This window comes from Euleptes europaea, chromosome 15 (genome assembly GCF_029931775.1).
Source record: "Euleptes europaea isolate rEulEur1 chromosome 15, rEulEur1.hap1, whole genome shotgun sequence".
Classification (NCBI taxonomy): Eukaryota; Metazoa; Chordata; class Lepidosauria; order Squamata; family Sphaerodactylidae; genus Euleptes; species Euleptes europaea.
Window position 1 is genome coordinate 49,361,877 of NC_079326.1, and position 26,116 is coordinate 49,387,992.

Here is a 26,116-nt window from a genome sequence, read left to right on the forward strand (position 1 = left end):
TCCTGCAAAAAGTATCAAAGGTAATGTGCTAATCATTGTCCTGTAAGTATCAAGATAATGTGCTAATGAGGGGGTGGTATGTTAGCACATTATCTTGATACTTACAGGACAATGATTAGCACATTACCTTTGATACTTTTTGCAGGACAATGATTCAGCTCAAACCCACCCCTTTCTGACTATATATTACTCTTCCTACACACTTGACACTGAGAGACACTGTCCTTCAGTGTTACTCCTCTGAAGATGCCTGGCACAGCTGCTGGCAAAACATCAGGAAAGAAAATACCAAGTCCACGGTCACACAGCCCGGATAACCTACAAGAACCAATGAACTCTGACCGTGAAAGCCTTCGACAATATTTTAGAGCTTATCAAGATGATGTTTCATAGCAATATGGCTGCTCCAACTCGTCCTATTGCTCTACTAATCAAGTCAAGTTAAGTTTACTGATACGGTCCATTTGAACAGCCAAAAGTTAGTACATCAAATTGCCTAAATTGATAAGACTGTAAAACTGATACAAAAATTGATACAGTTCTCTCAGCCCACATGGAGGCAGGCAATGGCAAACCATCTCTGAAACACTCTTGCCTTGAAAACCCTACGGGGTCGCCATAAATCAGCTATGACTTGACAGCACTTTTCACCACCAAGCCTTTTTATTACCACCAAAAATGCCACAAATACTTGTGACACCCATAACTAAGGTTGGCCATAGCAAACGTGAGATCTTCACCGCTGCCAGAGAACCTGAACCAACTCTTCAGCAGGTCCAAAGTTACATAAGAGGAACCATGGGTAGGGAAGGGGTTACGTGACCCAGTATTACATCATCTGCTTTGCATACAGAAGGCCCATCTTCAATCCCTGGCATCTCCACTTAAAAGTTCACGTAGCAGGTAATGTGAAAGACTTCTACCTGAGACCCCGGAGAGTTGCTGCCAATCAGAGTACATGACCAAAAGCACGACTCAATAGGAGGCAGGTTCATGTCTGAACAGGACCTTTCAGATAACAGGAAAGTACAAAACGATTCACATCAAAGTAGTTGATTTCTTTTTTCATTCCATGGCCACCGAATACTTCAGGAAGAAAAACAATCAGACAGAAACCACTGAGGTTACTGACCAACATTTAAAAATTGTCTCAAACAAACTAGCCCATCAGGTTCATGGCTATGAGGCTGTAACAATTTTTATCTGATGCATATATTAGTTTCAGATGCTATGAGACAGGCAATTATGAATGGCACTTTGACTCACGATGTTACAAAGCACAATCAATCAGAGGCTTTAAAATTAGATTTACCAGCAATCTTAATCTTTACTGCCAAATTTTCAGCTGATGGCTATTTTCCCCCCACTTACAATAAATATGCATTTGCATATATGGATTGTGCATGCGGAAAGCTTTCCAGCAAAATACAAATACAAAGTGATTTCCAAACAACAGGCTCCTTGCAAAATAACTAGAAGGAGCAGTTTATGAAGATTTGCAGAGGACTGTTTTGCAACCACAACTTTCAGAATATACAACACAGCAACAGTTTATGTGAAAGTCTTTCACACATTTTACAACTGCCTTTTTCGAAACCTGTTCAACATATAAGTTTCCACTCATAAATAAACTGTGCAGAAAACCATAGGAAAGGAAGCCTTGTTTTATACAATTAGGATCGAAATTAATTAATTAATGAGATTAAATGAGGAATAAATCACATGTAACACAACAATTAAAAAGAAAGTCTGCTTTATTCTTTTTCTTTTCTTTAGTTTTATCTTATTCCTTTCACAGGATACCTAATGTAGGGTTTTGTTTCTGATCTCTTCTGATTAGATACTCTCTTTTGAAATTCCAAGGGGCGGTGCCGTTAAAGTCTTTTGCTGAAGTGTTTGATTATTGATTATTTTCAGAAATGGTCTCCACCAGAAGCAGCTGTTCCTGTATGGGGCAGGGGGAGAGATAGTCTCAATGATTGACACTGAAGATGGTGGTGCTTTAAACACTGATATACCAGGCTTCAATTCTGAAGCCAAATTCCATTAATAACTAGTGCAATGTTCTATTTCAGGCACCTTTTCTGGCGCCCACCAAGTGTTTTTAGAAAGTGGGTGGGGCCAGGTGGGCCTTTTACCCAGCAAGTTTCTGATCGGCTGTTGGAGATTTGATCGGCTGTGCAGATTTTAAAAAATGTTGATTTGGCAGCTACCACCATAGCACATCTTCACTGTGTGACCAATGGTAAACTGTGGCATCCATTTTTGTGGTGAGCTCTACCTCCTGTAACAGCTATTTTATGACAGCTGTTTTCTGGTTGCACCCACCATGTTGTGTAAGAATTGCAAAGGTGCCCAGTTTCGAACAGGTTGGGACTCCTGTTCTATTTTCCAGTGAACTGATTTCACTTCATCACTTTATTCATGATCACAAGCAGACATAGAACCCTTCTGCTTACTCTTCTGCCTTCCAACAGGAACATGGATCACAGCTTACTTGATCACATCCATACTATATCATTGCAGTGTGCTCTACGTGGGGCTGCTTTTGAACACTGTGGCTCAAAATGATGCTTCTTACTTGTTAATGGGTTACTGGGATTACATATTCCTGAATTTTTGACACATCAGCAATGGCTACCTATTCATTTGTGGGCACAATTCAAAGTACTGGTTATTATTTTAGATGATTTGAAACAGTGAACTTTAAATACTGCCAGGTTCCCCATGTGCCAGCCAATCAAATAATTTCATCTACCAAAGCCCTTCTTCACAAGTCCTCATTTTCTAAGATGAGGTGAATGGCTCCCCATTTGTTGAATGTCTTCCTGTTGCAGTCCAAGGGTGCTGTTGCCATGTCTACTATCAGATACAAATGATTCTTTTACTCTTGTCTGTGGCGAACTTTATAGGGGCAATAATTAAATACCAAAAGAATAACACTAAGTAAAGCATTTTTATTCCTTTATTTTCTGGTCAAGGCTATAGCTGTATGAGGACAGACAGACAGACAGACAGACAGACAGACAGACAGACAGACAGACAGACAGTCCTCCTGTCAAAAATCTGCCTGGTACCCCCTCTTTCTACTTTGCAGTGGCAAGATAAATTGTACTTATTTATTGAGGGCATTTGGTTAGTTGGACAGATAAAACAAGTTGCACTTACCTGTAACTGCTGTTCATTGATGTCTTCGGTGCAGACACACATGTGGGACTGCGCCTGCGCGCAGGCCTACTGCCGAAAACTTTATTAGCCTTAAGCCTCAAACTGGGGATGCCCCTCCCACCGCAGGCGGGGTCGGCCTTCGTGCCGAAACATCCGCATGCTCCTGGGCGGGGCATCCCTCTCCCTCCTCAGTTCCTTGTCCGCCGCCAACCAAGACCAATGGCAGGTAAGTAATAGGTTAACATACACTAATTATTCTTTTTTTTTTCAGGTCGACAGCGGGGTCGGAAGGGAGGGATGTGTGTCTGCACCGAAGACATCAATGAACAGCAGTTACAGGTAAGTGCAACTCTGTTTTCATCTTCTGTCTTCGGCGCAGCCCCACATGTGGGATTTTAGCAAGCTTACCCATCAGGAGGTGGGGTCGACTAGGAGAAAAGTGTCTGAAGGACTGCTCTGCCAACTGCTGCATCCTTTCTGGCCTGCAGATCCAGCGCATAGTGTCTCACGAACATGTCCTCCAATGACCATGTCGCCGCTCTACCGATGTCACCGATCGGGATCCTTCTGTGGAGAGCAGCGGAAGAGCCCTGTGCCCTAGTGGAGTGAGCCCTAATCCCTAGGGGACATGGAACCTTTGCTTGCCTGTAGGCGATCCTAATCGCCGAGACCACCCATCTTGCTATGGACTGAGCGGATGCAGGTTTCCCTTTCTTGGGTCCCTGGTAGCAAACAAAGAGTGAACTAGACTTTCTAAAGTGTTTAGTTCGTTCAATGTAATGAAGAAGGGCGCGCTTCAAATCAAGAGTGTGGAGCGTCTTTTCTGCCTGGGAGGTAGGATTGGGAAAAAAGACTGGCAAAACTAAGTCCTGTGCTAGGTGAAACGTGGAGATCACCTTGGGCTTAAACCTAATACTGGGATGGAGAACTACTTTCTCATTATAGACCTTGAGAAAAGGACTGTCGATACATAAAGCTGCCAGCTCCCCAACCCTTCTAGTTGATGTAACTGCCACTAGAAAGGCCACCTTAGCTGACAACGCTGAAAGATGGGCATGAGCCAAGGGTTCGAAAGGATCCAGCATGAGCTTTGCAAGGACCAAAGATAGTGACCACTGGGGGGCTAACCTGGGGTTTGGTGGAAACAGATTGTTAAGGCCTTTCAAAAAACGCTGGGACAGAGGGTGGGAAAAAAACCGTATACCCCTCTACCCTGTCGTGAAAGGCAGAAATCGCTGCAAGGTGTACACGCACTGACGAGACTGACAGACCCCTCTTGGTTAAGTCTGAAAGGTAGTCTAAAACCCTGGGAAGAGGGCAGGTAAAGGGGGAACAACCGCTATGGCTCACCCAGTCAAGGAATCTATCCCACTTTCTATCATAGGAATAGCGAGTAGAAGGCCTCCTCGCTTGCAGGAGAACCTTTTGTACTGGAGGTGAGAAAACCACTAAGGACTGGATAGAATTCTCCACACTGTGAGGTGCAGTCTCTGCACGTCAAGGTGTGCCAGATCGCCCCAACGAAGTAAATTCGGATGACAGGGAAGAGTTCTGTAGTTCTCTCCTGCCAGTTGCCTAAGTTGAGTGAACCAAATTTGTCTCGGCCACCGAGGTGCTATTAGAATGCAGTCAGTGTTGTCCGCTGCTATCTTTCCCAGGACCCTTGCTAGTAGTGGGAATGGGGGGAATGCATAGAACAGGTAGTTGGACCAATTGATCTGGAACACATCCCCCAGTGAAGTTGGGTCGTTTCCCGCTAGAGAGCAAAAATCTATTGCCTTCTTGTTGCACCTGGTTGCAAACAGGTCGATCTGGGGGGTGTCCCATTCCCGGAATATGGGTAGAAGGAAGGGGTCCTGTAGTTCCCACTCGTGGTTGGTGGTAAATACCCTGCTCAGGGAGTCTGCCCAAGTGTTGCGTACTCCCGCTATGTGGATAGCCCTTAGCTCTATGTTGTTTGTAAGAGCTATCTCCCAAACTCTCTGTGCCTCCCTGCAAAGAGGGATGGAACCCGTGCCCCCCTGTTTGTTGACATAGGTACAGGAGTTGTCTGACTGCAGTAGTGTTCTGGAGTTCTGTAGGACATCTGTGAAAGAGGTAAGTACATAACGTACCGCCCATAATTCCAGAAAATTAATGTGTAGGGATGCCTCTCTAGAGTTCCACCTGCCTTGGATGGAATGATTTTCACAGTGACCTCCCCAACCCTCCAAGGAGGGGTCTGTGGTGAGAGTAAAGTCTGGGCTCCAATAACCCAGGGGAACACCTTTCAGAAGGTTGGGCTCAGAGAGCCACCACTGTAGTGATCTCAAGATGGCCCTGGGGACAGATAGCCTATACCACCTGGAATGGAGAGAAACGTCGTAAGTCCTAATAAACCAATTTTGCAATTCTCTCATTTGTAGTCTAGCAAACGGAGTGACTGCTGTGGTTGAAGCAATGAGCCCTAACAATCTTTGTATGGAAACCACTGGTTGGTGTCTACACCTCAGGAAATGGTGGATAAGACTCTTGATTGAGGCCACCCTTTCAACAGGGAGGAACGCTCTTCAGCGTTGGAGTCTAACACTGCACCAATAAATTGTGCCTTGGGGGAAGGGTCCAATTTTGATTTCTTTAAATTGACCCTCAGGCCAAGCTTATCGCAGGTGGATAGGACAAGCTGCAGATTGGTAGAGAGTATGTCTGGGTCAGTGGCTGTGAGTAGCCAGTCATCGAGATAGGAATAGATGCTACAACCCTGATCTCTGAAGAATGACATCACAACTGCCATACACTTGGTGAAAACCCTGGGAGCTGTGGCAAGGCCGAATGAGAGGACTGAGTATTGGAAGAATTCAGACCCATAACGAAACATAAGGAAACGTCCGTGGTCAGGGTGGATGGACTCATAAAAATATGCATCTTTAAGGTCCAAGACTGCAAACCAAGTGTTGGGTGTGATGAGTTCCATAACAGAGAGTAGAGAGACCATCCTGAACTTTGAAACTCTCAAACATTTATTTAGAAACCTGAGATCAATGATGGGTCTGGAACCCCCATCCTTTTTGTCAACCATGAAAATCTTAGAGAAAAAACCATAACAAGGGGGGTTAACCTTTTGAACAGCACCCTTTAGAAGGAGTTCCTCTAGCTGGGGTGCAAAATCCAGAAAAGGGTTATCTCCTGCTGAACTGGCAGGAGAGCAAACGGGGACAAACTTGAACTCCAAGCGGTAGCCTTCTGAAATAACCCTGAGAACCCAGGCGTCAGAGCAAATGGTCTGCCAGGCCTCATAAAACTTTGCCAACCTATTTAAGAATGGTAACTCTTCTAGGATGGACTGTGGAGAATTTTTGGGAGGACTGACTTTGGTCCTTATGCTGAACGTTGGGAGCTGGACGTTGTTTAAAGCTATGCTTTGGTTGGGCCTGTTGGCTGTGATGCTGGAATTTCCCTTGTTGAGGATACGGTTGAAACCTCTGGTATCTTTGATATCTGTTAAATGAAGGGCCAAAGTTCTGCTGACGATACTGTGGTCTGTCTTGTTGTTGTTGTTGGAATGGGTGGGCCACTCCCAGGGATCTTGCTGTTTGGCGATCCTTCTTTAAATTTGTGAGGAACTCCATGGTGGTGGACGCGAAGAGTGTCCCCTTCGAAGGGAAGATCTTCAATATGTGACCTTGTATCCAACGGGAGGGCCGTCGTACGAAGCCACGAATGATGTCTCAGGGTGACTGCCAAGGCCATCGTCCTAGCTGCGATGTTGGCAGCGTGCTTGCCAGCGTTAATTTCTTGCCTTGACAGGCGGGCGGCTTCCACTTGAATTAAATGTAAAGCATTCCTAGATTCCTCGGGAAGCAGTTCAATGTGAGGGGCTGCCTTCTCCCACAGGAAGAGTTGGAACCCCTCCATGATTGTTTGGTAGTTAGCGATGCAGAAGCTTAGGGCTGAAGAGGTGTAGGTTCTTCTGCCTAATTGGTCTATCCGCTTGCTTTCCTTGTCAGCGGGCGTCGAGTGAGGGCCCTGCCTCTGTCTGGATTGCATTTCAGTAGTCATTATAGAGGAGGGAGGAGGGTGGACCGTAAGGAATTCTGCCAACTAAGGCTTTATTCTGTAGAGATTCTCGATCTTCTTAGATGATGCAGGGATGGATGCAGGTTTTTTCCAGATCGATTTGGCAACCTGAGAGAGTCCTTTTAAGATAGGGAAGGCAGCAATACCCGGGGCATCACTGTATAGACGGCTGAGGATCTTGTCCTTAGGCTTGTTATCGGCCGTTGAAAAGTTGATATTGAGGGCTTCAGCCATCCTTATCATTTGTTCTGTCCTCAGTTATAGCGTCTGTGTCTCCTACCAGTTCATCTGGTGAGGGCTCCGAGACTCCTTCAGAGCTCTCAACTGAGTCTCTGGCTTCCGAGTCCTTTGGTTCAGATTCCCCTCTGGGAGTTCGCTGGGTCAGCGGAGTGAAGGGGGAAGGGAGTTGAGGTGTCTTGAGGACCACTGGCTCTCCCCATACCGACAGCTGTCTGAACCTGCAAAACTCGATCCAGTCTCTGACGAGCTCTGGAGAGATGGTGGGTGCAGACGTAGAAGGAGTAGGTTGGAGAATTTGTTGTGGTACCGAGGGGGTCGGTACCACAACCGGCTGAGAGAGGTTCGGATCCGGGGTCTTAGACGTTGGCGCGGTCTTCTTGCGTGCCGAATGACCAGATCCGGGATGTTTCTCGAGGTGCTTAGACTTGTGTTTGTGCTTTTTGGCCACGTGGGTCAGATCCGAGAGTCGGTACCGAACGTGTCGACTGCGCGTCTCCCGGAGTTCTGGAGCCCGTCGAAGGGGACAGCGCTGAAAGGGCTTTTTTCCAGAGTTCGGCGCGCAGCCGGTGCGCGAGAGAATTGCGAGACCGGCTAGAAAAGCCTTGGCAAATCGAACATTTCAAGACGTTGTGCCCCTCACCCAAGCAACTTAAGCAAAGATCATGTTGATCTGAGTGCGGCATCTTAGCAGAGCATTTTTTGCAGAGTTTGAATGGGGTTTGGGGGGCCATTGCGGCCCTCAGCACGGGGCTGAGGGGACCGTGAGTAAAAGGAGATTTCTCTTTCTTCTTCTAGGATTTTCTTCAGACAGGAGGAAAAGAAGGAAGGGAGCCAGCTAGGCGGACTACTCAAGGCTCGAAACAACTTACAGATGATAACGAGAAATGACGAGTCTGAGGTAAGGCGAAAAGCTCTGATCTAAGTGGCGGCAAAAAAGGAACTGAGGAGGGAGGGGGATGCCCCGCCCAGGAGCATGCGGACGTTTCAGCGCGAAGACCGACCCCGCCTGCGGTGGGAGGGGCATCCCCAGTTTGAGGCTTAAGGCTAATAATGTTTCCGGCGGTAGGCCTGCGCGCAGGTGCAGTCCCACATGTGGGGCTGCACCGAAGACAGAAGATGAACTGTTGATTCCCCCCCTTTCACTCTGCCTTTTATATATTTTTTTAAAAAACCTTTTCTTTTATTGCTATTGCACTCTTTTGGATCACATCCATTTATGATTTATATTGTGATTTTGTTGTAGGATTTTGTATTTGTTGTTCACTACCAAGAAACCTCATAGCTCAATATCTGAATCTTAAGCAAAAAATTATCAAATAAATACTTTACTTTTGTAGTTTTGCCTCTAGAAATGGTGCTATGAATGTGACAAGCACATTTAGAATCATGGACATCATATATGTACACTCAAAGCCAGATTTGCTGCCGTTCCCTGGTATGTGTACACTTTATGTGCTAGTAAATACTGGTTTGACGGCTCTAATGGATATGGATGAATAAAAATGTATAGAAGATGCTCGAATTCTGCAATATGGCACTTCTATTGATAAGGCAAGTTGCACATAAAATTTAAATAATTAAATTATATTCCTTCCTACCCACACTAATTTGACATATACAAAAATAGGCTCATCTGCATTAAACCAAAATATCTTGTTCATAGCTCTATCTGAAAAACAGAATGAGGCAGATTTACTCATTAGGTAAACACAAAAATATCTCTACAATAGATATATCTGTTTTGTATACATTAACATTTAAATACTTAATTCTCTTACGCAAAGGCTCCTTCTGTTCAGATAGGCAAGTCACACAAACATTTACAGAAGGGAATATTTTAGGTGAGCATTCAAGCAGGCTCCATAAACAGCTGTTTCAGGGTTAGTTCTCTAGCTTTAGAAAGGTCAGCGTAATGAAAAACAGCACAATGTAGTTATTTAGTTTTCTTTAGTGATTACATGTATTATACAACACTTGAAATGGACTCATGTCTGAAAATGACCCCTAAATTAGAGATGCCACAAAAGAACAAAGCTCCACTGACTCTACATTTCAGGGAGTGTCTTTATTTTTAGGTCTGAGTTTTAAAACACAGTGGGGGAAGTGCTAAATACCAGTTTTTGAAAATGAAGAACAACATTCTCGGTAATAATAGTCATCCTCCGCAGATTTCTTGTTCTAAAAAACATCAGACTGTGGTAAGGGCCCAATTCTTTTTGTCCATTTTCCATTTGTTTCTTTTTAAAAAAAAAAACCTGATTGGGTTTTGTAAACTTAAGTTATTAAAGCCATTTGTTTTGATTATCCGATTTGTGCTTTATTTCCTCTGGCTTGAGTGCAAACAACATGTCTAACTTTTATTTCCCTATCAAATTGGGATGGAAACATTAAAGGGCTGTACCCGTCATCCCTGGCTGCCCAATTTCAGACAGATATTTCATATGTTTTTCAAGTCAAAGAGAGACCATCAGTCCACAAAAAAAAAGAAATCAAGCAAATGTAGGTGTAAAGGTCTCGTTCTATGCACACTTAATATTTATTTATGTTATTTGTAGTCTTTCTCTCTTGGACTCCAGGCGGATTACACAGTACAATCAACAGGATGGGACATTCAGTAAACAATACAATAGGGTTAGGGTTGTAGAACCAAACAGAAATCTAAAACACAGAACTGAAGTAAAACACGTGTGTTAACATGACATATTAAATGAAGTGAAAACAACAAAGTAGAATCCTATTTACAGCAAGCTATACATAGTAATATAGATCACAGTCCTTAACAATTCATCCAAGTAATTTTATGAATCATTTTGTACAGTGCAACCCTATTGCCTGTGTAGAAAAGCCTTTTTGAATAATTCAGTTTTGCATAATTTGCGGAAAGCCAGGAGAACGGGAACCTTCCCAACCTCCTCAGGCAGGCTGTTCCATTAAGGTGGGGCCCACAACGGAGAAGGCACGTGTACAGGCAATTGTTCATTTTGCTCATTTGCAAGTTGACACCTGTGAAAGAACCTGCTCAGATGAGTGAAGATGTCATGGAGGAGTATAGGAGGAGAGGTGGTCTCACAGAGAGTCCAAGGCTTTGTTTGAGATAGCCAATACCTTAAATTAAACATGGTAACCGATGGGCAGCCAATGGAGTTCCTGCAGAATGGGAATAAAATGGGTGATCCATCTTATGGGCTAAGCTGTGTTGGAAGAAAGCCTTTTTTGCAGCTGCATTAACTTGCTTCTCCAGCAATAATATTGGGTCTAATATAACCCCAAGGCTCTTAACAGAGACAGCAAGGGTCAGCTGAACTTTATCAAAAGTGGAGGCAACACTGTCCTCCAAGATTCAGATTTATATGGCAAAGCAATTAAAATAGTCATATAAATTACAAGATAGAATTAAAAGATACAATATCTAAAACTACGGGATATACTGTATAATTCTTGAATAGATTAAACAAATTACTATTAGCTAAAAACCTCAGATTAATATAACATTTTCCGTCTTAGGTTAGATTGCTGAGCCCTCGCTTTGTCTGACGGATCTTGTATATTGCAGCACAAAATTTATCTACTTGTTTCATCATCTGGGCTGACCCTTTCCATAGAAGATTCCTCAACCTCCGTTCCTCGGAACTTTCCTTTTTAGATTAAGGAGAGGGGAAATATGTCCTCCAAGATCTCCACCTTCCCAGCATTACCTCTTCAGGGTTTCGTTTCAATTTGTTAGCCAAATGTTAGCCAACTCTTAGCCAATTTACTAGAGCAGCCAGGCAGTTATTCAGGACCTCTACCACATCACCAGGAGATCCAGATAAGGATACAGAGCTGGGTGTCACCCACATATTGATCACAACCAACCCCAAAGCTACCAATGATTTGTCATAAAGGCATGACATAGAGATTGAAAAGCATGGGGGATAGAATTGCAACTCCACAGGATAGGTCCCATGCTGATGATAACTGGTTTCCAATAGCAATCCTTTGGGTCCAATCCGCGAGGAATGAGCAAGATGAAATAATCAATGGCATCTAATGCAGAAATCCTGATCATGTCTGCAACCCTCATGATAGGAATTCAACCACGAAGGCAGCTATTGCAAGGAATCATTAAGGGTGGAGAAAGGAATCAGACATTTCTCTTTCCTAACATAAATATCTCCCTTCATGGACTCCATAAGTTCCCATTGATATTCCCCCACCCTTGTTTTTTCCTTTGACTCTCAGCCTCTCTCGACATTCCATATTCATACAGCATGTTGAATTCTCATCAGGTCAAGGGTGTATGCGGGGGAGAGGTTTTTTTAAAAAAATGGTTAATTTATAAAGCTGTTTTTCTGAATGCCTAGAAGTCTTTGGGGGTGCAGATACTGTTGTCTGTGGGTGGGTGCCTTTCACCACCTTCATGATAGCCACTGAACCATGAAGTTGCCTAACAGCAGGAATAAACTGAATGGTCTATGATGTATCACAATGTGGGGGAGAGACATACACCATGAACACTGAACTTTCACTGTATGATTTTTGTTTTGTTATTGTAGTGCTTTCCTTTTTATTCTAAGTATAGCCAAGTTCTTCCAACCTTCATACTGAGACTAGTCCAAAAAGCCATTAGTACATTGATAAACTCTATTTACTGATATGTCTGACATAGTCACTGTTGCCTCCTAATTAAGACATGTGCTAGAAAGATCTTTCTTTCCTGTTGGACAATCCCTAGGAATGAACGGGCAATAGCCTGCACCCATCAGATGTTTAGTTTGAGTTACCTTCTTGTGCATCACTCTCTGTTATTGACTACCTTAACACTTTCTCTCATTAGCTGAGGAGAACACTTGCCATGTAATCCCAAATGTGATATTTCAATCCATTCAGAAAGCAAAAAAACTGGCTCAGTTGTTAGATGGAGAAAACTGGAGTCAATTATTGCTTGTTGGTTACAAATGGCTACATGCTTCATGCTTTCTCTCTAGCTTGGAGCAGCACATGCGGTTGAGGCCATCTTGGAAATTATTTGTGCAAAAAGGGACTCCTTCAGTAAACACTCACAAATTCAAGTCTTTGTTGTCACAGAATGGAAGCTCAAGATTTTGCATCAGCCATATCTCCTTGCAAGAACAGACTCAAACTTTCATTCCATAAATCTCTCTTTCAAAACTGTCTACCCCTCATAATCTTCATGAAATTCTTTTATGTATTTATTTGGCTTATTTATCTCCAGCCTTTTTCACTAAGGTTCAAGATGGATTACACAGTACAGAAAGACGGGAAAAAATGAAATCATACAGTTCCCCTGGAGAAATTTCTTGTATTTTGGGAGAGGGAGATATCCAATGAACAATACAATATGACTAGGAATACAAAATCAAATGACAATGTGAACAGAAAATTGCTCAGGCTGACATAGTGCAAGCAACACAGAATATGGGATTACAAAGATACAAGGCAATGCAACACCCACTCCCACATGAAGGCACCCTTCTGGACTGTTCTAATTCCATTACAAGAATGCCCTCTTGAACATTTGTGTTCTGCACATTTTGCAGAATAAGTACTGTAGGAGCCTTCCTGACCCCCTGAAGCAGGCTGTTCCACAAGTAGGGGCCACCACAGAGAATACACACGCAGTTGCCACAATTTTATCAATTTGCAGGAAATGTCAGAGGGTTTTGCTCAGACGGCCAAAGCTGCCGCGGCAGGGCATAGTAACAGAGGTAGTCCCTGGGCTATGAAGGGCTTTGTAGATGATAACCAGTACCTTGAATTGAACCAAGTAACTGATTAGTAGCCAATGTCATGACTGCAGGATGAGTTCTGCAAGCTAACCATTACTAATTGGGCTGCCAAATTCTGTACCAATGGAAGTTTCTGAGCTGATTTTGAGAGAAGAGACATGTAGAGTGCATTACAAATAGTCTACCCTTGATGTATCCATCACATGGATCCACATTGCCAAATCGGCAGCGTCAAGGTGGGGTGGGCAGCTGCCAGGCTAAATGAAGCTGACAGAATTTTTTTTGCAGCTGCATTGGTTTGCTTCTCCAGTAGTAATGCCAGCTCAAGTATAACCCCTAGGCTCGTTTCCAGTTAAAAATTCCAACATCTTAAAAGTTTCTAATGGAGCTCTGAATCATTCTAGTGGCAGGTACCAGCCAAGTAAGAATAAAACAATCCCAGCAAGGAGGCGTCTAGGCTACGGGAAACATAATTGATAATATAACTAGAAAAATAGTAGCGGGGGGGAGAAATAGACTCCAAACTGCTCTTGTCCATCACCTGTGACAAGGCTGGAGTTATTATACTGTACTGTATTGCTCCGGTAGCTTTTAATACAATATCGGATAGGCAGATTTCACCAACCCTGGAACAAGTCCTTTTCTGGCAGCTTTTCCATCCACCAATTTTGTCAGCTATTAAGCATTTAACAACTAATGGGGAAGTTTTCTTGGAGCCATCATCACAGTCTAGATCAGTGGTTCTCAACCTCTGGGTCACGACCCCCAAGGGGGTCACGAAGTGTTTTATGGGGGGTTGTCGCCACGTTTCGGGTCCGCATCACTGTTTTGCAAACGGTCTTGCATTTCTAAAAACGGTGGAAACCGAAGGCAGCCGAGAGTCAGCCCAGGCCCGTTGCCATGGATACCGGGACTAGGCCGCAGTAGGGGGAGCGCCGGGAAAGGGCTTCCGCTTCCGGGGCTGTCTCGACATCAGCTTCGGTGTCGCCTGCTCAGGCGAGGGAGGTGAGTGCGAATTTGCTTTCCCCCCACCCCCGCTCTTCGGATCGTGGCCCTGTAGGCCGCACGCATCCCCGTCCTCGAGTAGAAGCTGCCGCTGGGGAGGAGGCGGGCTAAAGCAGCTGCAGCTGTGGTGCAATGGGAGAGCGCTCCTCTCTCTCCCCGGCACCCCCTTATAAGCATGGTCGAAATTATATCTGCCCCTCAAGGGTTCCCAGTCTTCAGGTGGGGCCTGGGGGTCTCCCGGAATTGCAGCTGATCTGCAGATGACAGAGATCAGTTCCCCTGGAGGAAATGGCTGCTTTGGAGGGTGGGCTTCTAGGGACCTCGCTGAGGTCCTTTCCCAAACTCCACTCTTCCCATGTTCCATTCCTAAATCTGCAGGAATTTCCCAACCCTAACAGCCAGCAGGCACTCTTCTATTGTTGAGCACCCCAAACTCTTATCCTCTTAAAAAAGGGGAGGGGGAGGTGCCCCTCCATTGCCCCCCTCCAAATAAGGGGTGCAGGTTGGACCTCCCCCCCAATGGCTCTCCTGGCTACAGTTAAGGGTGCAATAAGGCAATCTCGCTGGCTTGTGCTTGGTGCTTTGGAGTTTGCAAAAATGCTTTGCATGCTGTTGTGTTCTGTACCATGCCATGCACCAACCCTGTAAGGTAGGGCCGTCTTGCAGGGGGGCCAAGAAATCAGTAGCCCCCCCCCCCCAGGATAGGAAGACCAGAAGATGATGATAGTTAAGATGCACTTAATAAGGAACTGGGGCAGCTGCATCCCTTCTGTGCCCCCAAAAGAGCTCTTGACTACCCCCAGGTCAAGCTCACCCAGGCTCCGAGGACTACGCCCTTTTATGGCTTTATGCGGCAGGGGTCACAGGTTACTTGGCAATTGTAAAATTGTAAAAGGGGGTCGTGACTCGAAAAAGGTTGGGAACCACTGGTCTAGATGCTGTAAAGTCTCTTCCAACTCCGGAACTCTTTCCTATCACACAGAACATGGCTAATACTACCACTTCATCACCATTTTTTACTTACACCTTCAACAGCAAAAATCTCTCACTTCCCACCTGTTTCAAACTTGGTTTCAATTTGAGGAAATGGGAAATACTGAGCGCTTTATAAAGGAAATCCAAAGCAGAAACACTGAAACTGCCCAATTTTAATAATCAAGTGGCACTTCCAATGATAATTCATTCACAGATAGATTTTTAAACAAGTAGTTCCTATATGACATGATCCACTTAACTTCTACTTTTCTATAAATCTCTCTCCACAAAAGAAAATTATTTTCTGACAGCCTATTCATGAACAGCGCCGTTTAGCATAATAGTTAATCACCTTGTAGCAATATCAGATGCAGCTTCTGATATATCCTGCAGGTTTTGCCCCATCCAAGACGCCATAAAACAGACTCTTCAGGCTGCACTACATGAGGAGCTCAGAGTCCTATGAGTGGAGTTCCCAATGGGTATTCCCCCCTCTAAAAATATAATTTACACAAAGGCTCTAATCGGATGGGGACCATGGTGTAAGGAAGGGCGATTTAAGCCTTTCTTCAAACTATTTTCCTGAAATCTCCACAGGCAGATGCTATTTGACCACAGTGGGGAAAACAGCTTCTTCTTGGAGTTATTTCAGATCAGAACAACAGAGCAGAGAAAGGGTTTCAACCTTCCTCCATTCAATGGAGGGTCGTGGCTCAGTGGTAGAGCATCTGCTTGGCATGCAGAAGGTCCCAGGTTCAATCCCCGGCATCTCAAGCTAAAGGGACAAGGCATGTAGGTGATGTGAAAGACCTCTGCCTGAGACCCTGAAGAGCCGCTGTGGGTCTGAGTAGACAATACTGACTTTGATAGATCACGGGTCTGATTCAGTATAAGGCAGCTTCATATGTTCAATGCCATGGGCCAGATTGGAATTGCACCCCCACCCATAACATTTAGCAACAACAAAAAACACTGGAAGCACCATTCACAGAACACACAGCGTGTTATGTATTTAAGCACCTTCCTAACGTCACCTGAACTTTATCTCTAAATTAAGAAAATTCACTTTACCAACCTACCGGACAGCTATGATCATCTTCCGAGGCTTTGCCTTCTAAGATTAGGTGGGTGGCAACCCAGGAGCGGGCCTTCTCTGTCACGGCATCAAAACTCTTGAACTGTCTCCCCAGATAGACTTGCCTATCCCCTTCTTTTGCTGTCTTCTGCCAACAAGCAAAGACTTATTTCGCTTGGCATTCCCTCAGCAATTCCTCCCTTCCTTCCCGGTTTTAATTGTTGTTTTTATGTTTGGTTTTAATGGATTTAATGATGTTTTTATTATATATTTTTAACTGATTAGCCACCTTGGAGGCCCTGCTCAGAACAGAGAGGTGGGGTATCATTTTTAAAAATAAATATATTGAAACTTATGAACCAAGAAAGTTCCCCTCTTTGAGCATATTTAGAATACCATAATCAGAGAGCTGCTACATGTCACAGATTAGACTTATTTCATATTTGTATCAGCCAGCAGCTGTGGAATCCACTAGTGGAGTTGCCAAATGTCCTAATGTGGCATGTTGCAACCTCAAAAAGCTAAAAAAAACCTGTCCAACACTGAAGACACCACAAGTGTAAAGCAGTTCTCATTTTTGAATATTGTGACTGGCAGTCTACCTCATGGCAAGCCTTTGCCCCTCTCCTTCCACCCAAGACATCAGCAACAGGCCTGCAAACAGAGCCCTCTTCTCCCGCTCCTTTTAAAATTAGTTCATTCTGAGCATCTCCTTTAGTGTAAAATGGAAATCGAAAACACTTCGATCTCCCAACCTGATCTGGATTCAGGGGTAGTGTGAAACACTGTTGATCAGATTAGAATGGAGATAAAGTTAGAATTAAAAGAAGAAGAAAAAGAAGCATCCAACCATTTATTCTTTTCAAACAATAGCTTTTCAACACTGCCAGGGAAAGAACTGATGTGCCATTGACATGAAAAACGTTGAAAAAATGTTAATAAGTATCTTACATTATACTTATTAAATATTTTTCCAACTCTCAAATACTCCCAGGATGGGTTACATATAAGATTTAGTATCACGAATATGCAACAGTACTTGTTTTTAATCTATCGTAAAATTCCTTTATGTTTACGCCACAATCCCGAGAGCTACTTTGCCTAAGGGGCTTAAAAAGGTAAAGGTGGTCCCCTGTGCAAGCACCAGGTCATTACTGACCCATGAGGTGATGTCACATCACGACATTTAGTAGGCAGACTGTGTTTATGGGGTGGTTTGTTTACGGCCTTCCCCAGTTGCCTACACTCCACCCCCAGCAAGCTGGGTACTCATTTTACCAACCTCAGAAAGATGGTAGGCTGAGTCAACCTTGAGCCAGCTACCTGAAACCGATTTCCGTCGGGATCGAGTTCAGGTGGTGAGAAGAGCTTTGACTGCAGTACTGCAGCTTACCACTCTGCACCAAGGGGCTTAAGCACACCTATTTATTCAAGTTTCCATATGCCTCTGAAAAGCATTCTACCACCATGCACTACAACCAAATGCTGCTCACAAGGGTTTCTCAGCCCTCAGAATAACTTTGCATGGAGCTGCAACAATAAGGGAGAGGCAGCAATGAGATGACCCATGAGTGGTTTTTCTAGATCCAAACCATTGCATTTCCACATAAAATTAAGGAGGAGGGGTCATAAAAAAAAACATACTCCTTTTTACTTTAAAAAAAATCACATTCTTCTCCTACAGAGGCTCCCAATTTTCTACTGGACTATTTTAGCCAGCGGTTAGAAGCTTCACTCACTGAACATTATTTAAGCCCAAGAGTGCTAGCAACAGAATCTGCCTCTATGCCACTTGCTAATTCTGTAGCTTAAATCAGCAGCCCTCCCTTAATTAAAAAAAAATGGCTCTATTCTACAGAACAGCCCAGATGTATGCATTGTTCTTTGCTCAAATTTAAACCAACCAAGGACTAGTTTTTCCAGGGCGGGAAGTTTTGCTAATAAAGAGTTTTGACTCATCTCATCGTGAAAGTTGTGCAATGCTCCGATTAGGCTGTCACACCGAGGACTACCGGCGCAATGGCGCTGATGCAAATGTTACCAGTAATAAAAGGCAAAAAAAAAGAATGTCAGCAGAACTGTCCCTGTAAGTTATGGTTTTTTCAAATGCTAGTGTCACAGCTAACACAACAATAAACTCTAGAATAAAGCACTGCGGTAACTGGAAATCTTAACTCTCTCATTCTTCTTGACATTGGCACAGAGTAGGTGATTTACAGAAAGTTAAAAAATCAGGCACATTCACGACTTGCTTCCATTCAGTGATTTACACAAAGCAAAAGCTGTCACAAGTGCACAGGCAGATTTGTCGCCAGAAGTCACTGACAGCTTGAGTAAAGAGGGGATTCCATGCAACTCACCCTGTCCTCACAATTTTCTGCAGAATACCGTATATACTCGTGTATAAGCCGAGTTTTTCAGCCCCAAAAAAGGGCTGAAAAAGCCGAACTCGGCTTATACGCGGGTCAATACGGTAGGGTACGGGAGGAGGGAGGGGGGAACTTACTGCCGCCGCCGCCGGGCCCACGCTGCTTCCTGCTGCCAAGAGTGGCCTGGGGCGGCCTCCTGCAGCTGCAGGGAGGCTGCCCCGGCCCTCGCCCGGCCGCGCCGCAGCTTCTCGCGGCCGAGAGCGGCCTGGGGCGCCCTTCTGCAGCTGCAGGGAGGCTGCCCCGGTCCTCGCCTGGTTGTGCCGCTGCCGCCGCCAGGCCCGCGCCGCTTGCTCCTTGGAGCCCGGTAAGGTAAGTCTGCGGGGGGGGGAAGGGGTTATAAGCCGACCCTCGGCTTATACGCGGGTGCCTAATTTTTCCCTATTTTTGGGGAGAAATTAGGCACCTCGGCTTATACGCGGGTCGGCTTATACACGGGTATATACGGTAGTCTGAAATCACTGAAGGCCCCGATTTTTACATTACCCAGATCTTGATGTTTTAGTTTGTTTTTCGTTTTTAATGTCATCCAGTTGCAGCCGACTCACAGCCACCCCGTAGTGTTTTCACTACGGGGAAGTGAAAGCTGAAGGCTGTCGCTATTGTTGTGAGCTATCATAGTGAGCTATTGTTGTGCTCGCAGGTTTTCGGTGAGATAACTGGCTATCCACACAGTTACAAACTGAGCAAGCCACCTGCAATAAGTGGTGACTTTCCATTTTATTTGAAGGATTGCACACGTGTATGTCTATGGAGAGCTTGGTAGGACAAGTCAACACCCTGCTTTATCTGCTGATGGACGGCCACCCGGACTGCACACCGGTCACGCTGACCAGGTGCTTGGACGCTGTGACTGGTTAGTTGAGGCAGAGCCGACTGAAACTAAATCTATCAAAGACAAAGGTCCTGTGGCTTGGCCGAGGTGGCTCTAGGGTGGGGTGTCAGCTCCCTCCTATTAATGGTGTGAAATTAACACCTGCTCCCACCATCAGGAGTCTGGGGGTAATTCTGGATACCTCCTTGCCCATGGATGACCAGGTCACAGCCGCAGCCAGGTCGGCTTTCTACCATCTCCACCGGGCTAGGCAGCTGGTGCGCGGGTACCTCTCCCGCCCCAAGCTAGCCACAGTAATTCATGCAACGGTCACCTTCAGGCTAGATTACTGTAACTTGCTATATGTAGAGCTGCCCTCGAAACTGACCCAGAAACTTTAGTTGGTGCAAAATGCCACAGCGAGGGTCCTTACCGGGACCTCGTTGACAGCCCATATTAAGCCAGTGCTCCTTCGTCTGCACTGGCTCCAGGTGGAGTACCAGATCAGGTTCAAGGTGCTGCTTTTGACCTTTAAAGCCTTACATGGTCTGGGACCTTTGTACCTTCACGACCACCTCTCCTGGTACAACCCCCAAAGAGTGTTACGCTGTCAAGTAACAACTTGTTAGTGGTCCCCAGCCCAAGGAGTGACCAACTGTCCTCCACAACAGCCAGGGCTTTTTTGGCCCTGGCTCCGGCCTGATGGAACTCTCTCCCAAATGAGATCAGGGTCCTGTGGGACTTTAAAGAGTTCCACAGAGCCTGTAAAACAAAGTTATTCCACCAGACCTACAGTTGAGGGCAGCTACGGGTGTCATCTGTGCTGGCCTCCCTACCATACTCACCCTACCTATTTTGTTATCATTTATGTGGGTGCGCCAACAGTTCTTGCAAGTCTCTGAGTGGTTACTATATTCTTATTTAAGCACCATCTGCTGTAATTTTAGATCTATTGGGTTGTTTAAAGTGTTTTATCTGAAGACTATATTATTTTTTATTGTGTTTTATTGTATCAAGGGTGGTAGTTACCCACCCTGAGCCGGGCTTTGGCTGTGGATTGAGGGCGTGATAGAAATCCAAATAATAAAAATAAATAAAATAAGCACAGAAGAATTTTATTCGGGTCTCTAGACTTACAGAGCTAAAGGATTAAGCTTACTCTTATCTACCTATAGTTTCACAAGACAGTTCACCAGTACTCACAGAAGTGAAAGTAGGTTCTCTTCCCTATGTTTCTGAATAATAAAATGAATAATAAAACCGTCGCATTCAGACATTATGATAGGCTGCATTCAAGCTCTAGTAAGGCCCAGGTTGTTGCTCAGCACACATGACCTCTTTACCCCTCCTCCTGCACTCCACATGGATTCATGAAAGTTCCACACAATGCCATTTCACTCATGCAATATCCTGAGTGTCCACTTATAGTATCAGAAATAAGGATGTTGCACTAATCCTATCCATTTGTGATGTACCTGGTACCTTTGTGAATTTGTAAAAATGGGGAGAGGAAAAGGGATGCATCTTCATTGTTTTAGGTGAAGATGCAACCTTGAACACATGAAGCTAGCTGCCTTATACTGAATCAGACCCTTGGTCCATCAAAGTCAGTATTATCTACTCAGACCGGCAGCGGCTCTCCAGGGTCTCAAGCAGAGATCTTTCACATCATCTACTTGCCTAATCCCTTTCACATCATCTACTTGCCTAGTTCTTCATGCTAAGCAGATGCTCTACCACTGAGCCATGGCCCGTTCTCTATGCAATTGGTGGAAACATTATAGAACACAATCATTTGTTTTCCAGCTTCTATGGGAGAATAATAGTGAAACCAGGATATGAATATATGGCTTCCTTATCTGGGGGGACATCCCCTTCTTTGCCTACCAGACAGGTTAAATAAGAGATTAACATATCACACCCCAGCCTTGAAAGAACTTTTTGCTTATGAATGATTACTAAACAATTCTTAAATTCAGAAGAACAATCAAGACACAGTGGCACTTCAGCACATTTACTCTTGTATGACTGCCTGTTGGCAACTCCGCTCCTAAGTAATTAGTACTTCAGTTATCTTCCTATTCCCTGTGGATTTAGGCAAAAAAAAAAAAGGAAAATATATCCTGTCTACAAGAAAGTTGAGGAAGAGGAGGAAGAGTAAGAGTTGGTTTTACCCCGATTTTCTCTACCAAAAGGAGTCTCAAAGTGGCTTAATATCGCCTTCCCTTCCTCTCCCCACACCTTGTGAGGTAGTTGGAGCTGAGAGAGCAAAAATTAGATCCTTGAGCAAATGCCTTAACGTAGAAAAGCAACTTAATATTCAGTACAAATTAGTTGCCAGTCCACATCCTTGCTTCCTACAAGGAAGAGAATTTACCTCTTCATGGGTTCCTTAATGAATAAAAATCTATTTATCAAGATCTCCAAAGTTACAATACTTTTGAGTACTCCAGATTTAAATTTTGCAATACCACTACTTTAGATTTTAAAAACTGTATTTGATGTTGCTGAAACTAGTGTTCCTACTTAACACAAGTACACAGCCAATTAGTTTTACAGAGTGTACTTCAAACACATATGGAAGATGTATTTAAAATTAATCAGGAGCTGATGACAATATTCTAAGGCACACCTGTTACTGAATTACAAAACAGGATTGCAGTTACCAAAATTTCATTCAAGCCCCCACCCCAAAACTCTCACATGTATATACTTTGCAAGGACAGACCCTGTATTTTCCTACCCCTTGTGTAGTGTGGTCTTCCATTACAGAAGCAGTCCTCCGACACTGACAGCACATTCCTGAGCTTTTGACGTGGGGGAACAGCAGGGAGGAGACACCGCTGCAGCGCCTCCTAACTCATTTCCCCAGCGCCGAAAACTAAAAAAAAAGCCTTTTAAAGGTTTTTTAAATTTTAAATGGGGTTTTTCGCCCCATAGAGAAAAACAGACGCAATCTTGCTTTTCTCACCACTGGCATTCCCGGAGCGAACAGGGACAAAAGGATGCCTAATGGCAGCTCCTCCCCCCAGAACGCGCCAGGATGCCGGGATGCCCCCTGGGAAGCCGGCGCGGGTTTTTATGCCATTGGGACACCAGCGGAAGGCCCTGTCGGTGTTCCGGGGTAGCGCTGCGACAGTACCCAGCGACTGCCGTCCGGGACTCCACGCCATCACCGGGGCCACTAATGGCAGCGTAAGTAGCCTGGGCGCCAGCGCATGGGGCCCAAACGCGGGCACAGAGCCTTTCTGGCCTCCTAAGGGCTTTCACCTTCAAAGCTCAGGAATGTGAAATAAAGAGAGATATGATGATTTGGACTAATAAGAATTTATTTTTACTAGGACGTATCTCGACAGTACAAATGAATATATTACCAAGACTATTGTTTTTGTTTCAGAATCTTCCTATTATATCCCAAGTAAAGTATTTTGATACCTGGAAAAAGGACTTATTGAATTTTATCCGGCAAGGCAAGAAACCAAGGATTGCATATAAGTATTTGATTGACTCAAAAGAGAGAGGTGGACTTGCACTTCCAAATTTTAAATTATATGCTGAAGCGGCTGCTTTAGTATGGCTGAAAGACTGGATGGATTTAAGAAATACTCGTTTATTGGATTTAGAAGGATATGATAATAGAAGTGGATGGCATGGTTATTTGTGGTATAATAAAGTTAAAATGCATGCATCGTTTCAACAACATATGATTAAATCATCTCTTTACAGGATATGGACCAGATATAAACAATTGTTAGAAGTAAAAACACCATTATGGATTTCATCACAAGAGATGTTAACTCTACACCCATTACGACCTGCCCAGTTTTTAACTTATCAGGATCTTTTGAAATGGGAAGGCACAACATGTTTACTTAAAGACTATGAAGAAGTTAAGGACTCATTATCTTGGTTCTAGTATTATCAAATACATTCGATTTATCTACAAGATTTGAAAACAGGATTTCTTAGAACTAAATCAACTTTACAAAAACTTTTACTAGATACAAATGATCATCTTATATCCAAGATGTATAAATTACTGCTGGAACTTTATTGTGAACAAGAACGGATAAAACCCACTATGATTAGTTGGGCGCAAATACTGGGACATGATATAATGTTGCAGAAATGGGAAAGGTTACAGACAAAAGATCTGAAACTTATATCCTAGCAAATATTAAAGGAAAATGTATATAAAATGATGTACAAATGGTATCTAACACCGAAGAAATTAGCAAAATCATCTCCTTCAATGTCACCAAACTGTTGGAAATGTAATAAAGACATAGGCTCCTTTTATCATGTTTGGTGGGCCTGTGAAAAAGCTAAGTTTTGGGAGATGATATATAACGAAATACGGAGGATTTTACAACAAAATATTTCTAAAACACCTGAAATGATGCTATTAAGTATGATTCCAGACACTGTTTTTACTCACCGAACTTTTTTTATATATGCCACTACTGCTGCACGTGTGATATATGCAGCTAAATGGAAGACTGACAAGTTGCCAACAAAAAATGACTGGATAAATAAGATGTTAGAATTGACAGAGATGGCGAAACTTACAGCTTTGATAAATCAGACTGATAATGCACAATTTTGGGGGGAATGGGAGGCGTGGAGAATTTATTGTGAAAATTATTTTTCAATAGGATCGTTTAAAGGATACTCTTTGTTTAAATCTCTATTATAGATTTGGTAGAGTGATTATATCAAGTTTCAATATTATTATCTATAGTTAAGATAATCATACATTAATTACTATATTTTAGGGATTAAAATGTGTAATCAAAAGTACATACAATTTATTATTGGATGGGAGAGAAGTAGGGGGAAGTCATTATATTTTTTAATCATTACTTTTTTTCTCTTGCATTAAATGAAGAAAATAATTAAAAAAATATTTAAAAAAGAAAAGCTCAGGAATGTGCTGTGAGTGCTTTCTGCTCATGCAAACACAGCACCTGTAGGTTCAGGTTCTGCAAAACAGAATTGCCTCTTCAGTGGAGGACCACATTGAATATGGAATAAAAGTATAGGATCCTACTAGATATATCACTGGCTACCACTGGACATGTCCTCTCTGGCATTCTCGAGGTCATCTACAACTTTTACACACTTCATTCTTCCTGTGACTTAGTGTGTTCAGGTGTCACATTAAAGTAATTGATTAAAGTAATTACGGTTGGTGTGACTTGTTGAACAGCAGCCACTTTGCTAACCATGGTTAGTTGGAGCATGTCAAAACCAGGATCAGAAACTACAGTGTGACACTGATTTACTAACCAAAGCAAGTTTTAACGGTTTTGTGGGACGTATGAACATAGGCATCCTAGCTTAATTCTGATTTGATCTCCTGCACTGTCATCATCAAGTGTACGGCAGGATGCCAGCTGGGAGATAGGGAAAAAGTTAAGGTGGTGCACTAATCAGCATTTGCCCTGACCTAAATAACCCACTGGAAAAAGTTGAGGGCAGCAGGAAAAGCTGAGGGCAGAAGGAAAAGAGGAAGACCCAACAAGAGATGGATTGACTCAATAAAGGAAGCCACAGCCCTCAATTTGCAAGATCTGAGCAAGGCTGTCAAAGATAGGGCATTTTGGAGGACTCTGATTCATAGGGTCGCCATGAGTCGGAAGCGACTTGATGGCACTTAACACACACAAATAACTTAGGCTAACTCAATCTCACCAGATCTCAGAAGCCAAGCAGGGTCATCCCTGATTACTTATTTAGATGGGAGACCACCAAGGAAGTCCAGGGTCGCTATGCAAAGGCAAGCAATGGCACACAACCTCTGAAAGTCTCTTGCATCAGGGGTTGCCAGGATTTGAGGTCTCAGCCTAATCCTGGTTTCATAGAGTAACCATAGTTAAAATACATCATAGCATATATTTTGTCCGACTCAAGCCTTGGTCTTGGAATTCTGGTCTCTTATTGTGAGGCAGGTTTCATATCCTACGTTTTGAAGGAAAGAGGTGAAATATCTCATTTCAGAGATGTCTAGTTACCAGGCTGTCTTTAAATAGAAATTATTGCACTATGCTGGACAACGTTTCACCCAACTATACCTTTAGTGGTAGAAAATACTTCTCTTCCTTTAAGAAGTTATTTTTGTAAACCTAGAACTACCACAGATAACGTTTTGCAACTCTTCTTGGTACGGCAATAATTGGTACATAACACAAGGAAACCCCCAAACAACTGTATTTACTCAAACCTAAGATTAGGGTTTGCTTGTTTGTTTGTTTGTTTTTCAAAAAAAGGGGATCATCTTACATTTACACACAAGTTACAGTTATGTCAAGTAATTAAAAAATTGTTTTTAACTTTTTTCAGGGAGGGTTGTTTTACATTCAAGATCATCTTCCTTTTGAATAAATACAGCAAATATGGTAATAATCATGCAGGTTGTTGGTGCAAAATAAAACAAATAATTCAGTTTGTCTAGGACTTTCTGACCCAACAAGTAGAATTCAAATGCTGTGACACTTGACATTATATTGTACCACCCACCAAGCAACTAAAAACAATCTGTACTCTCAGAACTGTTATCCTAGGTAAATTATGGTCTAAAGGTCAATATTTTCAAAATCTCTGTGTTATATTGTGCACGGAGAGAGAC

The 26,116-nt window shown here is 43.5% G+C and overlaps 1 protein-coding gene across 1 annotated transcript in view; it reads right to left on the reverse strand.

Annotated features, from left to right (window-relative positions):
- The window catches only part of PARD3B (par-3 family cell polarity regulator beta), a 578,916-nt gene that overhangs the window by 461,797 nt on the left and 91,003 nt on the right, over positions 1 to 26,116 (reverse strand). The window lies entirely within an intron of this gene.